The following is a 15421-nucleotide window of genomic DNA, read 5'->3' as shown; positions in this document are numbered from 1 at the left end:
TGCTGAAAAATGTAAAAAGCTGGAGCTGCAAGTAAGAAAGGTCCCAGTACTTACAATTAAGGCTAAAAAAGACATGAAAATGCAAATCCTCTAAGTTTAAACATACCAGAGGCAGCATCAAAAAGGAGCAAAAAAAGAAAAAGGATTTCATGGTTTTTGAAGATCAGACCTTCGCAGTATTTAGTAATCCACAAAAAATTCTGACCGGCCTCAAGGACCAAGAGTGGCTGTGGAAAGCAAAACCTTGCTTTCAGGCTATTTTGAGAAGCACTCACAAGGTTTATCCCAGAAACTGCTTTCTGCCTACTCAGATTTCTCAACTGAGCCAATCACATGGTGTTTCGATGGACTGCTGGAGACACTTGAGAATAGCAGAGCTGCCTGCTGCTATCTGCCTGGCACAGGGTGGTTTTTAATTGAGGCTGAACTCTTAAGTCCCTGCTGCAGTCTGCAGCTCCAATCACTGAAATAATAATTAAACCCAGGAGAAACAGTGCAAAGCAGCAACGCCTTTAACCAGTACATTGAGATGAGGGAAGCTGAAGATGTGCACAGACATCTCCAGGATGTGCTGTTTTGTTTCAAGCCTGAGGATTTCACAGATTTTTAAGCAGAAACTCAGGGTGGCAGAGATCCTGCAGTACAGAAACAGGAGAGATGCAGGAAAGTATCCACTTTCACCTCACCCAGTCCAAGGAAAAAAACAAAAATCAGAACATGTTTTTTCCATTTGAGTTTGGAATCTTCCTTCCATGGGAATCTCAGGGATTACCCAGAGGGGGGAATGCAGAGCAAGAGATGCACGCAAGACATCAGACCAATTTGAGCCAGCCTCCCCAGTTCCAATTAACCTGTGAAAGAAACCTCTGAAAGAAACCACTCGGAAAAAGTCTGCGCTGGCTGCGGAGGTTGCAGGAGGATCAGACAACACAAGTTCAGCTCTCCGAGGGAAGACACTCAGCCTGGAAACGACTCTCCATTAGGTTAATTAGTCAAGTTTGATGTATCCAAGTCGGTTACCATGGCCACAGGACCTGAAGAGCAATGCTTTACACAGATTTCCTTGTGTGGGACTGCGGACAGGGCAGCTCATCCAGCCCCTCCAGGCCCCCTGGCCAGGCAGGGAGGAAGGAACTTGCCACGCTGGGCTCTGTGCCAGCCCCCGGGCTGGGCCGCTCACAAACGCTTTACTGGAACTGCTCCTTGTCCGTAAGGCTGCTAAAAATAGCACCCGAGCTCAACCAGGTTAATGACACATCGAGAAGTTGCATTTGCACATAAAGATAAACAGAATGCATGTGAGATCTACCCTCCACCTGCCTTTTGGTTGGCTGGTTTAGAGTGGGGAGAAAAACCAAAAAGCTGCTGTGTTTTCTCTTAACAATTCAATGCCTATCTGTCTAAGAAGTGACAGAAAGCTGTCCATCTCTCCAAACACTATGCCAAATACAGCTGAAGCTTGTCTGTCAACTTCAGAGCCTGGAAATAGACCACAGTATATTACAAACAAACAAACAAACATTTTAAGTGTCATTAGTCACACTATGATCAACATCATGTCAGTTGCTTACAACTCTACTCTGCAGCAAACACTCACCCATGCACTAGCACACATGAGTAAAATCTACTGCAACTTCAGGAACAGCAGCAGATTTAGAAAAGTGTGGGAGAGAAAAAGCAATCTGTAATTCAGCAAGGCTCCTGTGGCAGAGCAGTTTTAAACCCCCTTGAGAAAAGGACCCTCTTCTCTCTCTCTGTTCAGCAGGTGCCTCGCTGAGCCAGGACTGACACCTGCAGAAGCTGCCACACAGCACAGAGGATGGCTTCTGCCCAACTTGGCTCTTCATCAGTTCCCCCTGGCTGTGCGGGGCCACGGCACAAAAGCAGAGCTCTCCAGTCTCCCGGGGTGCACCAGCAACACTCCGGGAACAAAGGTGCTGCAGCCAGCACAAAGCAGCAACAGAGTGAAAAACCCCGTCACCGCTCCCAACCAAGCACTCCATTTCCAGCTCACAGAAAAGGAGCAAATGCCACAGACCACGGCAGAAATGACTGAAATGCTACAGCAGTGCCTGAGCTTGACTCCAAGCTGAAACTGCTGCTGCAGGAACACCAGTAGAACCCTACCCGAGGGTCTGCATCATCTGCTGCAAAATGGAATGGTGTCCCACGCCTGAGAGAGACACGTGGCACGCCTGCAAACTGGTCTGTGCACAAGTTTAGGGGGACTATCTCCCCTTAGAAGGGAATTTCAGTCCTGTGGAATTTATTCCTGCAAAAGAAAGGCTTGAAACACAACCAGGTTGTGTAAAGTACAGCCACTCTTCCCTGATTTCAGGCCCTGGCTCCACACCTGTCCTTGCAGCACCCATACTTTGAACTGACTTAAACAAAACCACGACTGCTTGGTGAAGACATTAATTCAGCTATTCAGGTCAAAAATAACAGGAGAGAGAATCACTGTGATAGGAACATGCTGAGAGGCAGGGAGGTGGCAAACTCCTTCAACCAGCACTACAGCCAAAGTCCCCTGAGATTTCACAAGCATCTTGAACGAAGTGAGCTAGATGCTGTGAAAAAGGGGAGCAGGAATCACCCCTGTTCAACAGCCCCAACCCCACCAAGAGTTACAACCAGCCCCACAATTCTCAGCACGTTAATATTCAGTTGTTAGCTTCCCCCCCTTCTCTGCACATGCCTTAAATAGTTGCTCATGCAGATTTCTCTGTTACACTTACAAAAAAAAACTGGGAGATGGCCATGTGACAGGAGCACAGAACATGGAGAAGACCATTTGCTTCTGTAACTAATTGTTCAGCCCCCTCAACACACACCAAATTGATTTGGCAGGGCTGCAAGGTGAAGCTGCTGTATTTATTTACACATTTTTTCTGCTGGTTAATAGGCTTTGTAAAGCAGATGCAAGTGGCCAAGACAGCACAGGTACCTTTTTCAAGGCATAAACTGGAATGACTGAAGGACAGCAGCATTCCTGGCTGTGTCCTTTACAATAGATATTTTAGCCTCAGTTACCTAAGAATTAATTGGCAAAATACTCAAGAAGTTCGTAAAGGCAAGTGTGAACACTCACTTATTTCTGGCTTCTTACCGTAAGGATCAGCCTCTAAAAGCAAAGTCAGTATGTGCAGGCTGGCTGATCAGAAGGCAGGGGAGTGCCTGTGCTAGCCAAACACATTCAGTGCCTGGAGCAGCACCCGGGCTGAGGAGTCGTGCACGGACACGTTGTTCCTGGAGCAGCCACGGGCCTGACTCTGCACCCATCTTCCAACTCAGCCAAAGGTTCAAGGTGTTTCCGCATCAAACAAGGAACTAGAGTGAGGCAAACACAATAATACATTGTGTGGGGACTGAAACCTCCTGCTGAGAAGAAATCCACAGACGCTTAAAAAGCACAACCGAGCAAAATGCAGAAAAAAAATAAGACCCAGATGGAGCTTAAAGCTCTTGTCTCATTGAACCAGACCAAAACTCACTCTGCCTTTGGCAGGGGAAACAGGAGTAACCAGGGTGCTTGTGTCTGCCTCTGCAGCACGACTCCTCCACCTCAGGGCAAAGCAAATTCCCCATTTTCTCAGCCTTCTCTGCTGTTGGCAGAGTTTAAGGACATTCATGGAAGTGTGTTAGGTTTCATGAGCACCAATCTCAGTGGAGAAGATGCAAACCTCAGCTCTCCACAGCGAGAGAGTTAAAATAAAAACACAACCCTTAGGGTACATGCTGACTTCTCTCTTTACTTCTGTTTCATAATGCTGGAGAAAACCCAAAACCCTGCAGTGTTTCTCACTCCGACACCACACAGCCCTCAGGAACGCTGCTGGCAGCTGGCTGGGTTTGGGACCGAAACCACAGCAGCTCTTTATGTGCATCTCAAGACACGTAGACATTAAAAAAAAAAATTCCCAAAATAAAAAAAAAAAAAAAAAAAGGAGAGAACTCCACTCCAACAATTTTAAGTAGCAACCCTGTCAAGATATCAAAGTAAAGCCAAAACTAAAACCTACAAATGAAGCAAAAAAAAAAAAAAAAATAGAGAGGAAGAAGAAAAAAAGGGCTGGCTGACACCTCCTATACATGCTGCCAGCAGGATCATTTGCTCCAAAAATAAGGATGCTCAACACATCTTAACTGATGACATGACAACTGCTTCACGTCCCAACACCGAAGTTGCATAAAAATCCCTGAATACCCCTTGCCTCGCAGCTCGGTAAAAAAAAGCAAGCACTCAGAGTACTCACTCAGAGCAAGCAACAGACACCGTGTGCCCGCTCCTCAGAAAGATTTTCAGCTCTTCATTTCCACTCCAGCATCCACTCGGGCTGCAGAGAAGCATTTTACCCCTCCACCCTTTGCCAGTCACGCTCAGCAGCTCCAACCACAAGGCTGCAGCTGAGCTGGCTGCCCAGCCAGGTGCCTGTGCCCACAGCATGCAAAAACAGCTCAACTGTAGCTCTGGATCCCAAAAAACTCTGCAGAGCAAGAGCACTAAGGAAGCCCTGCTGGCTGCAGGTCCCCCCCAAATAGCAGCAACCTCCTGCAGAGCCTGGACATGCTCAGGCTGCCTCAGCAGCACCTCCTGAATAAGGGACACTGAAGACTAGAAAGCCTTCAATAAGAATTCTGAAGGCTTTTTCCACTGCCAGTTCAGAGTTTTCCCTAAACACTGAACACACAGACTCCTGTTATGCAGACTTTGCTGCATTTTATTTCTTTGACAGTTTTTAATCACCTCTGGTCTAGCATTTGGAAATTATTATTCACACACACAACAGGAACAAGGCTGCAGGGAAACATGAATTTCACTGGCCTGCCTGGTTTTGTCTGTGGACACCACCTCACATATTACCAAATCAAAACAAGCCGGCCAACTTGAGCGTGAGGGGGAAATGAAAGGGCAGACCGGTGACCTAGAAATGAAGCTGACACTCTGGCATGAGCTTGAAACTCTGCAGCAAAGGGAAGAAAAAAAAAAAAGGCTGCAACTGCTTTCAAGATGGAGCTTGAGAAGTTTATTAATGGAATTATATGATGTGGTACCCACAGAAAAGCAAGGACTTGATCAAGGAAGTTTTTCCAATAAGAAAGAGTCATCCCCTTCACTAAACAAAAGAAACTCCAACACCAAAGAATGGACGTAGTTATTTAATGTTCAGATGCCATAAAAACACCTCTACCAAACCACTGAAGAAACTTCTCAGCACACAGCTGCGGTACCAAACACCCCTGCTCTGACAGACACCCAGGATTTACAGACCACATGATGTCACAAATCACATGAGGCAACAGCATGGGCTTGAGGAGGCAGTAGACAAAGCTTTGGATCAGGAATGCCACAGTCTCAGCCCTGATCCAATGCAAACTCACCCTGCCAGGTGTAACTGGTTCAAAGAGGGTGTTCACAAGCTACCTTTGTTCCAGCAAGTTTCAGGCTTGAGCGAGTAATGTCCACATGAGCAGCATAAACTGACACAGGATCCGCATCGCCCTCGGCAAGGCTGACAGAGAGGCTTCCACGAGCCAGCATCCAGCCCACAGTCTGCGTGCACCATCAGGTAATCCAGTGTAAATCACTGGGGACTCACAGCCTCCCAAAACCAGCTCCTTGCAACATCACGCCAAGGAGATCACGCGGCCTCGGCAGTAAACACTTACACAGAACGCTTCTGCTGCAGGAGCCAGGTGCTGCCACTGATAAACCACGTGCTCACCAGGGTTTCTGCAGCACTGCAGGTACGGGTTTGAGAAGTTTGCAGAGGCCAAAGACTGAGTTATTTATGATGTGATCAAGTACCATGAAGCTGAGATCTGGTCTTATAAAAATTTAGCCGCTGGAGTAATTTTATAAGGTTTTAAAATATTTTCAGAAGAAAGCCAATTTTCCATTGTTTGCCACAGCTTGTTAGAAGCCCACACATCCCACAGTGTAGAGGAAAAGACACCCTTCACCCTCTCCAGCCAGTGCTGCACGGCTGGAGGCACAGGCAGACTTTCAGAAAGCTCGACTTTGCTTGCCATCCTACTCAGCAGTTCAATTCTCCCACCACATCCCACTGACACCCAAGCGCAGGGCTCTGTCCTTCACCATGCTGTGTTGCAATAATCAGGCCCCAGTTCTTCACAGAACCACCTAAGCCTCCAGACCTTGCAATTCAACACTCCCTGAGGAGGATGAAACCTGCCCACCTGGGAGGCAGCAAGTCCTCAGGGACTGATCACAGACGATGGGATGATCTGCACCAGGAACCTTCCCAAATCCTGTCATCCTCCACCCACGGGCTGACACATTTCTTTCCTTTGTCTCTGTGTTGAAGAAGGCAGAAGAAGAGCACACTGCAAACGACTCTCCTGCCCTAACATGCACAGGACAAACCCAAACTGTGTTGCTTAAGAAGCTGGTAGGCAACATTCAGGTACCAGCACAGAGCACCAGCCAGAGCCTGCAGAAAATAGAGTTTAGAGGATGCAGAAGTCCCAACAACTACATGATAGATGGTCACGCCACTGAAGTATTTATTCAGTTTACAGCCAGTTCCCTGAGCAGTCAGAGAGAAGCACACCCAACTGGAAGAGTTAACTTCCCACACGTTTGGCCAAAACTGCATTTCTGGGCACCGCCACTCTGTCCAGCGTTACGCCAGGGAAACAATGCTAAATAAAGATTACATGGAGTGGTATTATGTAAATAATTCTCTTCCACAATGAAAGGATAAACCTAGACTGCCTGGTTAGTTATGAAGCCAGGAGCCAGCGCTGCAGAGAGGAAATCCTGCCTGCTCTGCCTCCCTCCCTGACACACGCACCACCCACCCAGAGAGCCACAGCCAGGCCTGCAGCCTCCAGAGACAATACCCACACCATCCCTGGCCTCCCCGCAGGCTGGCACTCTCCCTCAGATCACTTCCCACAAGAGGAAACTATTTGGACCCCACCACATTGTCTCCTCCCAGGGCAAGCCCGCTCCCAGCCTCATCACTGCTGCCAGCGCTCAGCTTGGCCTCCTTCCTCCTCCTCCTCCTCCTTTCACCATCAGCCCAGGACACGAAGGATTCCCTGTGCTATGATGGGAACACACTCCTCGACACATCCCTCCTCTTGAAGGTCTTCCCTTCCCCTCACAGCTGAGCCCACAGGAGCCTGCCTTTGCTTGCACATCTTCTGCCCACAATAACTTACTCGACCTTTCTGCCTCCATTTCTCCCGGCAACCTTCCTCCTGCCTTGGCCTCACGTCTGAGTGCTTTATGTTTGTCATACGATTTTAAATCTGTCAGCAATTCATCCATCTGCCACCTCCTGGGTTTTTAATGCCTCAAAACGTTCTGGGATACAGCCTTGCATAAACCTCTTGGTGGAAAATTAAGCTGTACCTCATTCAGAGACCAAACTGGCTTTGAGATCACTTCTTTCCAAGGTGCTGGGCTATTTCAAAGACTGGCTTCTTCCCTACAGCGAGCAGAAAAGCCATGATGCTATCCAGGCTAAAATAAACATTATGGGAGCAGCGATAAGGGGAAATATTTCAGCTGACTAAGAGCAATGTGGGTTCAAATCCAAGCGTAAGCTGATATTGCTTATAATTTGTTCCCAAGCCAAAAACACAGACTGGGATGAAAAAATGGAAGGCATTAAACAACAAGCACCATACTCAGCGACTCTGAAAAACTTCAGCATTTTCATTTACGTTATTATTTTTTTAAATAACCTTCAGTTTCACGGATCATAAAGTTAATTTGGAGTATCTTCCCCTCTCTGTAACTAGACAGAGCTGCTATCCTTTACATTCATTAATGTTTGCTCAGTGCTCTGCAGCTATAAAGAGAGCACTAACCATTATCAGCATCCGCTGTGCACCCAGCAGGCACATAACCACTGCCGTGCTCTCCCTGACCCCTCCCCGTGCCCCAGATCCCCTCCAGCTCTGGCACTGTGGTAACAATCCCACTCATGGACACCCACGTCCATCTTTACTGCTTTCCTTCCAGTGGCAGGCACCTCTCCCCTGCAGGCAGGGCTCCTCTCTGGGCCTCTCCAAGCCAGACTGGGAGCAGCAGCCGAGCGCACACTGTTGGCAGCGGGGTCTGCAGCAATCAGTGCCTCCTCACCTGCCCACCCTCAGCCAGGTCGCATTCCTCAGCTTCACACAGTGAAGTGGCAGAGGAGCTGCTACCATGTGGGCACCGCCTGCTCACCAGAAACATCCCCTCCCGGGGCACCCCGCTCACCTACAGTAGAACAGTTCACACCCCAGAGACTCCAGCTGCCAAAGGCAGGTTGGCAGGAACAGAGAACTGAGGGCCTCAAGAAGGGAAGTGACAAGTAGGATGGGCAGCAGGATTGGGGGCACAGCCCAGATTTCTCAATTCTCAGTACAGTCCTGCTGCTGCCTCGTGCTCAGGTCACGGATCACTTCCCAAAACTGATGATTCACTCATTTCCTTCTGCTCTTCTGTCCTCCTTCCCTTCCTGCCAGATCCATCCCTCACTCTGATCAAGCTTCTACAGGCATTTTCATGCCCTCTGTTCTGGAGCTCCAGCTCCCTCTCCAATCTTCTTTTTGGGAAAGCATCTCTGCTCTGGTCATGCTCATTAAATGATACACATTTCCATTTTCTACTGCAATGCAAAGATCTATCCCTTGACATTACAGGGCAAATCAGAGACCTCAACACCTGTGTGCCAGCACAAGCCCAGCCATAAATAGCAATTCTCTGCTGCTTCTTATGTCGATACACAGCAAGGGCCCTTCAAAGCTGTGCAGGAGCCTGTGCCACAGCAGCCTAGATGAGAATCCATGACCTCACAATGCCCAAATCCTTAAGCAGCTGCAAAAGCCTCAGTCAGTAATCAGAGAGGTGACCGAGTGCTGCTATACCTCATTTCCAGCTCCATTAGAGCTGACCCTGCTCTCTGCTGAAAACTCTCAGCGAAGACTAAAGCGAGCCACGGCTCCTAAAAACGCAGCTGCACAAAAATAACAGTGCTCCAAAGAACACACTGGCCTGGATTCTCATCCTTGTGCACCCCTGCAGCTAAGCCCATGGTCTGCATTTGGGGACCACAGCTCAACAGCTCACAGGCACAAAACCCAGGGGGAACCAGCACTTTGCCACTGGGAGTAACAAGCAAAGCACTCATGGAGAAAGAGACTCTTCACCAGCTCTCCAGCAGACTTGCTCTGACACATTGAACTTCACATAACCCCACCAGCCTCAGTTTTCTGACTTGTGAAGTGATCTGGTCAGAATGAAACACTGCGTTAAGGATGGGGAGTGCTGCACCCCAAAGACCTTCCTCCAACCCATTCCCCTTCACAGCTGCTCAAATCAGCCACCCAAAACCCACCTGTGAAAAGTTACCGATTTAATCCTCCTTTTGTACCCACTCATCTAGAAACTGACAAGATCGTAACTTTCCTCCCCCCACAGGGACACGAAGATGATGGTATCTCAGGCACATAAATTATAGCTGGTTTCAAACTGGTTTCTCCCAGGACAACCGGATTGCAAAAAGGACCGTATTGCAGCAGAGGCCACTAAAAACCAGAACCAGCAGTGGGAGGAACACTGGGAGCCATCAAGGGGGACAAATAATTCACAGCCATGTCACAAAAGATGAAGATATCTCCTATGACCCAATTCCAGCTAGCGCAGTCCAGAGCTGCCGTGGAGATGAGACGGGGAGCTCTCAACACGTGCAGCTATCAGCACAGCTGCATGCACACCATCGCTGCCAATCATAACAAAACTGCCTTTACCAGACTGGATCTCCTAATTACAAGACGTGAACACCGCCTGAACCAAACCCTCTTTGGATTTAGCGCAGGATGGCTCCAGGGATTAGTACAACCTCCACTGGAGGCAGCTTGGTTCCAATCCAACCACAGCCATTAGCAAGTGAAAAGTATTGCCAAGCAGCAGCTGGCTGGTGGCTTGCACGAAACAAGTTTATGGTTTCAGTGCAGATCCTGTCACAAAAAAAACGCCAGTCACCTCCCTGGAGCGCCAAGGTGTGAAGGCAGAGGCACCCACCCACTTCTCCAGCGCTGGAGATGCTGGTGTGGGAGGTGTTCCCATACGGGCCCAGGACCAGCTCCGCAGAGCCAGCCCTGACCTCCGCAGGGGTTTCAGAACCAGGTATGTTTTGCAACTTGGCAGAAACACACAGCTAAGTAACAGAAACCACCACCCACATGAAGCCCGAAGAACAAAGTACCAGTGTTTTCCTGCCCCAGACATGTGCGTGCCCCATCTCCTCTCTCACACCAAAAATAGCTTCTACTTTTTCCCTTTTGGCAACAACAAACCGAGGTTTGAGTGCATTTGCTTTCAATAAACTAAACACGTTTTGCAAGAGTCTCTCTCACAGTGAGACTTACTCAACTAAAGTTATAAAATATTTGTCACACACAAAACTTCCCTCCTGTGGCATCGTGGGACTCAACCCCAACACAGGTCCTGCACAGAGCTAGCAGACCCAGGCTCACAGGAGGTTTGAGCTAAATCCCAAAGTCACCCAACATCAGCACCGAAACAAAGAGAATTAAGTATGATTTGATTAAAACCATCCACGAATACATGGATTCACTAGAGCCCTTGAGGAGTTCTGTCACCACTTCCAGAAGAGAGGGAAATGCTCACCCAGTTGTCCCAACTCACACTGGCTCCCTTGATGAATCAGTAGTAGTACCAAATCTTTATCTGTAAAGCACACAGCAAACTTAAACTTAACCTTGCTGATAAAACCCCCATACTAAATGGAAAAACTCTCACCCCACATGACCAAGGAATACCAGTGGAAGGATATCACATCCACCAAACTGATTAAAAATACCAGATTCAGCAAACCCTGACGTTTTCAGGCATCCAGAGCGCCAACCTTTCCTTCACGGGAATACTGAGGGGAGAGGTCGCCGCAAGAGTTCAAACCACAAATGCCTGTGAACCAACGGGTTAGGAGACATCCACTGCACAGATCACCTCCAGCAGCACTGTCCTCTCCCGCACATTCTTGAGCTGACCCAAAACACAAAGTTCATGGAGCAGACGCAGCCTCCGGCGCAGGCAGCAGTGCCTGCAGGCGTGCTGGGCTTCCAGAGGGTTCAAAGCGCTGGAAGCAGGGATGGATTTGCTGGGTCAACACGGCCCCGCGCCCCAGGCAGCCCCAGCCCGAGTCCTGCAGGTTTTGCTGCTTCAGTGGTGTTGGCAGCAGCCCACATGGCAGGCAGCTGCCTGCACCCACTGCAGCCTGCTCTTTGTGCATTGTCAGGGCAAGGGAGCAGGAGGAAGGGCCGAGGGAGAAGAGGGAACAGGAAATTATAAGAATCAACAGCGGAAAAAAAAAAAAAAAAAAAAAAGAAAAAGAAAAGCGATCACTCCGGAGACCTCAGCTGGGGTTCAGAGAAACGTGCACTTGTTGCCTGCAGACACCGGCTCAGTTACCTCCCGTAAATATTTACACCACACCGCCCGAGGAGCCAGCCCTGCAGCTAGCGTCACGGCCAGGAGCCGGCCGTGCCCCCGCAGCCCCTGGCACGGCCGGGGGAGCAGGGCCGCCCTCGGTGCCCCCTCGGATGCTCATTCATTGCTCCGGCTGCGGGCCAGCGCCGACACACCGGCTCCCAACGTGCGGGGGGCAAGACCCCGAGAATACGGCAGGACTGAACGAAAGGGAGGAAAAAAGAGGAAGGGAGGGGGTAAAAAAAGGCCCTCGGGGTGCCCCCACCCCGCAGAGGGGTGTCCCCGCCAGTCTGCCAAGTGCGGGGCTCCCCCGCGCTCCCGAGCCCCGCCGCTCCCGGGCGGCGCGTTCCCTTGAGGCCAAAAACAGCCAAACCAACGGGAAAAAAAAAAAAATAATAAGAGAAAGTTTCTCCCCGGCGAGCAGCTCCCGTGGCACATTTTCATTTTTACGTAACGCGGCCGCCTTTCCCCCACCTGCGGGGAGCGGGGCGGCTCCCCCAGCCCGGCCCCCGCCCGCACCCCGGCACCGGAGGCTCCCCCGGGGCTCCCCCCTCCCGACTTACCTAATCCCGCCGGCAGCTGCCGCCCCCCATCGCCGCCGCCGCTCCCGCTTCAGCGGCCGGCGGGGCAGCGCTGGGCGCGGGGACGCGGCCCCGCCATCTGCGCCGTGTTTATAAATCCAGAGCCATGGGGCTGCGAGCCGCGCCGCCCGCTCCTCCGTCCGTCCGTCCGTCCGTGCGGCCGGGCCGCCCCTCGCCGCAGCGCCCTGCCCAGCCCAGCCCAGCCCTGCCCGCCCCGGCGCGGCGGGAGGCGGCGGTCGGTCGGTCGGCCGGTCGCTCGCTCGGTGCCTCGGTCGGTCCCTAAGGCCGCCCCACAGGCGGCCGGGCGGGGCGGGGCGGAGCGGGGCTGCGCCGCCCGCGCGCATTAAAGGGGCCGCGCCGCCGAGCGCCCGGCGGGAGCCGCGGATCGCGACGGACCCGCTCCGTCACCGGCTGCACGCCCGCCAGCGGTTTATCAGTGCCACCAGGTGCCTCGGTGCTGCCGGCGGCACCGCCGGTGTTCCCAGCTTTAACCGGTGCGGCGGGCTGCGGTAGTGCCGCTGCGTGTCATTGATGATGTTGTCGGTGCAAATCGGGGATTCTCGCTTGTGGCGTGAGCTGGCCGACAATCCCCTCGTGCTGGTGGTGTTTCGGACACTGAGGAGGAGGAGGAGGTCGGGCACCGCTTGGCTTTCTGAGCCCTGACAAAGGTTCAGCCCCGAGAAATTGTCCGGAGCATTCCACGGCAACATACTTATGAAACTTCAGTTTTTCCGCAAAAGGAAGGTGGGGGGGCTTCGGGAGAAGACCCCGTGATGCACATTCCCAGCCCTGGGCTAGTGTCTGTACTGTGATTCCGAGTACATCAAAAACTTTCTCGGGTGGGATCTTCGAAGGAAAATCTGAACAATTTAACAAGCAAATGCCCACAGGAATCAGCACTGAGGCAACCCAGGTCACTAACAGATTTTAACTAATATCTTGCTTTTTCACACTTTTTCTTCCCCTCCATCCTCTCAGGGGGGACGAGGAAGGTCATATCTCCTCAGCCACCCCTGTTCCCTGCACTGCTGGGTGTCCCTCCCCAGGCGAGTCCACCCCCTCTCCCAGCCACGAGTGATACATGACCCCAACAGCTGGAAAAGCAAACCTCCAGTGCTCCAGCAGCTGTAAAAACCTCCACGTCTCCCACCCCGCCCCAGCAGGCAGATGCGGGCATGCAGGGGTGCCCTGCCGCTCTGCCTCCTGCCGTTCCCTGCTCTTTCCCCGCATCTCCCCGGCAGCAGGAGGGCAGGAGAGCGGGCAGCTCACGGCATTCCTTGCCCCAATACGGCTGCGCTGCTGCAGGGCACAGGGACTTTCCCAGGCCTGCACTCGGTCTCCTCAAGTCACCCCACTCGATATGTAAGCTCGGGCGCACGCCAGTGTGAGCACAAACACCAGGAGAGCAAGGCAAATTGCCTGAAATGAGCCTGGCGCGTCAGAAAAAGCAGGAAAAGTTGCCCTCCTGTGCCTGTGGCAGTTGTGTGTCTGCTGGCTCAGGGCAGCACCTTTGGTGTGGTTCGAGTCTTCGGTTTATGCACAGGCTGAGTGTCTCGTGAAAGCAAAGGAGCAGATCAGATCTTTCTCTTGAAAATGTGTTAGTCTTGGTAGATAAAGGACCAAATTTATCCCTGTTGCATCGCGGGGCTTCTCTGCCCCACCAGCCGTTTAGCATTTACTGAGCTTTTTTTTTTTTTTTAGTATCTGTGACGTTTCACTTAATGAATGGAAGCTAAGTCCTGTACCACAGCAAAAAGACTCAGGACTTCAATTTTACAGCAGCCAGGCTTTTATATCCCAGTGACCTTAGAACAACATTAGAATCAAATGTATTTAAATAAACCCCTTAGGGCTGAATGCACTTTCCAGCAACACCGAATACCCTGCCAGAGCACAGATGGATTTTTTTTTTGCCTGTTCTTGCAGTCCAGAAGGCCATGGTGCCAAAGGGAATCACCAGGCTGGTGTTGCAGTGGGAATATGGGGTTTTCTCAGTGGCATTGCTCTTAGAACAGCAGGGATTATTTCCTTGCGCATTCCTGCCTTTTGGAGCCTTGAGGCTTTTTGTTTTCAAGCTTTTCCCCTGTGATCGTGGAAGCTGGAAGCTTCTTGCACTGGAGAAATCACAGATAAGATCGTGGCAGGATCTCAAGGCTCTGGGAGCTGAGGTTTCAGGCGAGCAAAGCCCAGGGTGAGCCTGCCTCGAGCATCCCGGAGCAGAGGGAGTGCTGCCGTGGGTGCTGTGCTGCAGCTGGACACATACACTCCCACTAAAGCCGGGAGACAGAGCCTGGCTGTCGCTGCAATCACGCTGTATCTGTGCTGCGAGGCTGCAGATAGCTTACACAGATTTTCCTTAGCGTTTCACTTGGAAGCTGCCGTTGATAGCTATTCCATCAGATAAAATGGTAATGCGAGCCGTCCAGCAGCAAAGATGGGGATTTCAGCTCTCAGTGGAAAACTGGAGTCCTGCCTCAGATATTTGAGATGGTCTACATTAAACTTGTCCCATGGCTGGTACAAATGCAAGAAAATTGGGGTGTTTTCTTGCTTAGGTTGACCTGAACTCCTCCAGGAAAAGAAGTGAGATGCAAAACAGGAGCCACCCTCCCTTTGAAACCACCCTCCCATAGAAAGCTTCAGGGGAAAGTGATTACATCTAAAGCAAGCCGTAGCCTTTAGCCTCAGTCAGCCTGTAATTGACTTTATCGGAGCATCAGCCCACTAGGACCAACGTGAGTCAAAACTTGGGCAGGGGTTTACCCTCCACAGCCACGAATCCCGGCACAGGGACGAGGGGTCTTGGACCTGCTGGTCTCAGGGAGGGGCTGGAGGGTAGGTCTGGCAAAGGGTGGAGGCAGCAGGAGGTTTGCAAACCCTGCCCTGCATGATGCAACACAGCTGTCTCCAAAGCACCTTCCCACCGCCCTGGTGACCTGCCTTTACTTGCTCCAGGCATGAGAGGAATTCGGTGGGACTCAGGCGATGTGAAGGGATGGAGTTCACCTTAGGGAAGTGGATCTGTCTCAGGAGGAAAAAAAAAAAAAAAAAATCAACCAAAGTAAACATCTCTGCATTTTTTTCCTGAAGAAGGGGGAAAGGCAAAGCCAGAGGATGCAGCTGGTGTCATGGGGTCTCGCACCCACTCCTCACTCCTGCCTTTTTCTGTGTTCACCCTCAAGCTGCCAATTATTTACAAAAACAAATTATGTAATGTGAAATACCCCAAAGTCAGTGGCACTCAGCTACCTGCAGAGAGGCGAAACTGAAGTGATCCTGGACGGTGGCTGTAAATTGGGAAACAATTCAAGCATCACCAGGCTGCCTCCATCCCCAAGGTGCAAAGGTGATCCCACCCTGTGCATCA

General features: G+C 51.1%; 1 protein-coding gene across 9 annotated transcripts in view; it reads right to left on the bottom strand.

The window, feature by feature from the left end:
• Window positions 1-12229, bottom strand: part of NCOR2 (nuclear receptor corepressor 2) — a 229749-nt gene extending 217520 nt beyond the window's left edge. For all 9 annotated transcript variants that reach the window (XM_068208356.1, XM_068208364.1, XM_068208365.1 and 6 more), the window contains exon 1: window positions 12037-12229. The gene's annotated coding sequence lies outside the window, so the exon portion shown is untranslated. The remainder of the gene's footprint in view (window positions 1-12036) is intronic.
• Between the last annotated feature and the right edge of the window lie 3192 nt (window positions 12230-15421).

This window comes from Anomalospiza imberbis, chromosome 18 (assembly GCF_031753505.1).
Source record: "Anomalospiza imberbis isolate Cuckoo-Finch-1a 21T00152 chromosome 18, ASM3175350v1, whole genome shotgun sequence".
Taxonomy (NCBI): domain Eukaryota; kingdom Metazoa; phylum Chordata; class Aves; order Passeriformes; family Viduidae; genus Anomalospiza; species Anomalospiza imberbis.
Note: the sequence above shows the minus strand (reverse complement) of the source record. Positions and strands in the feature narration are given on the sequence as shown.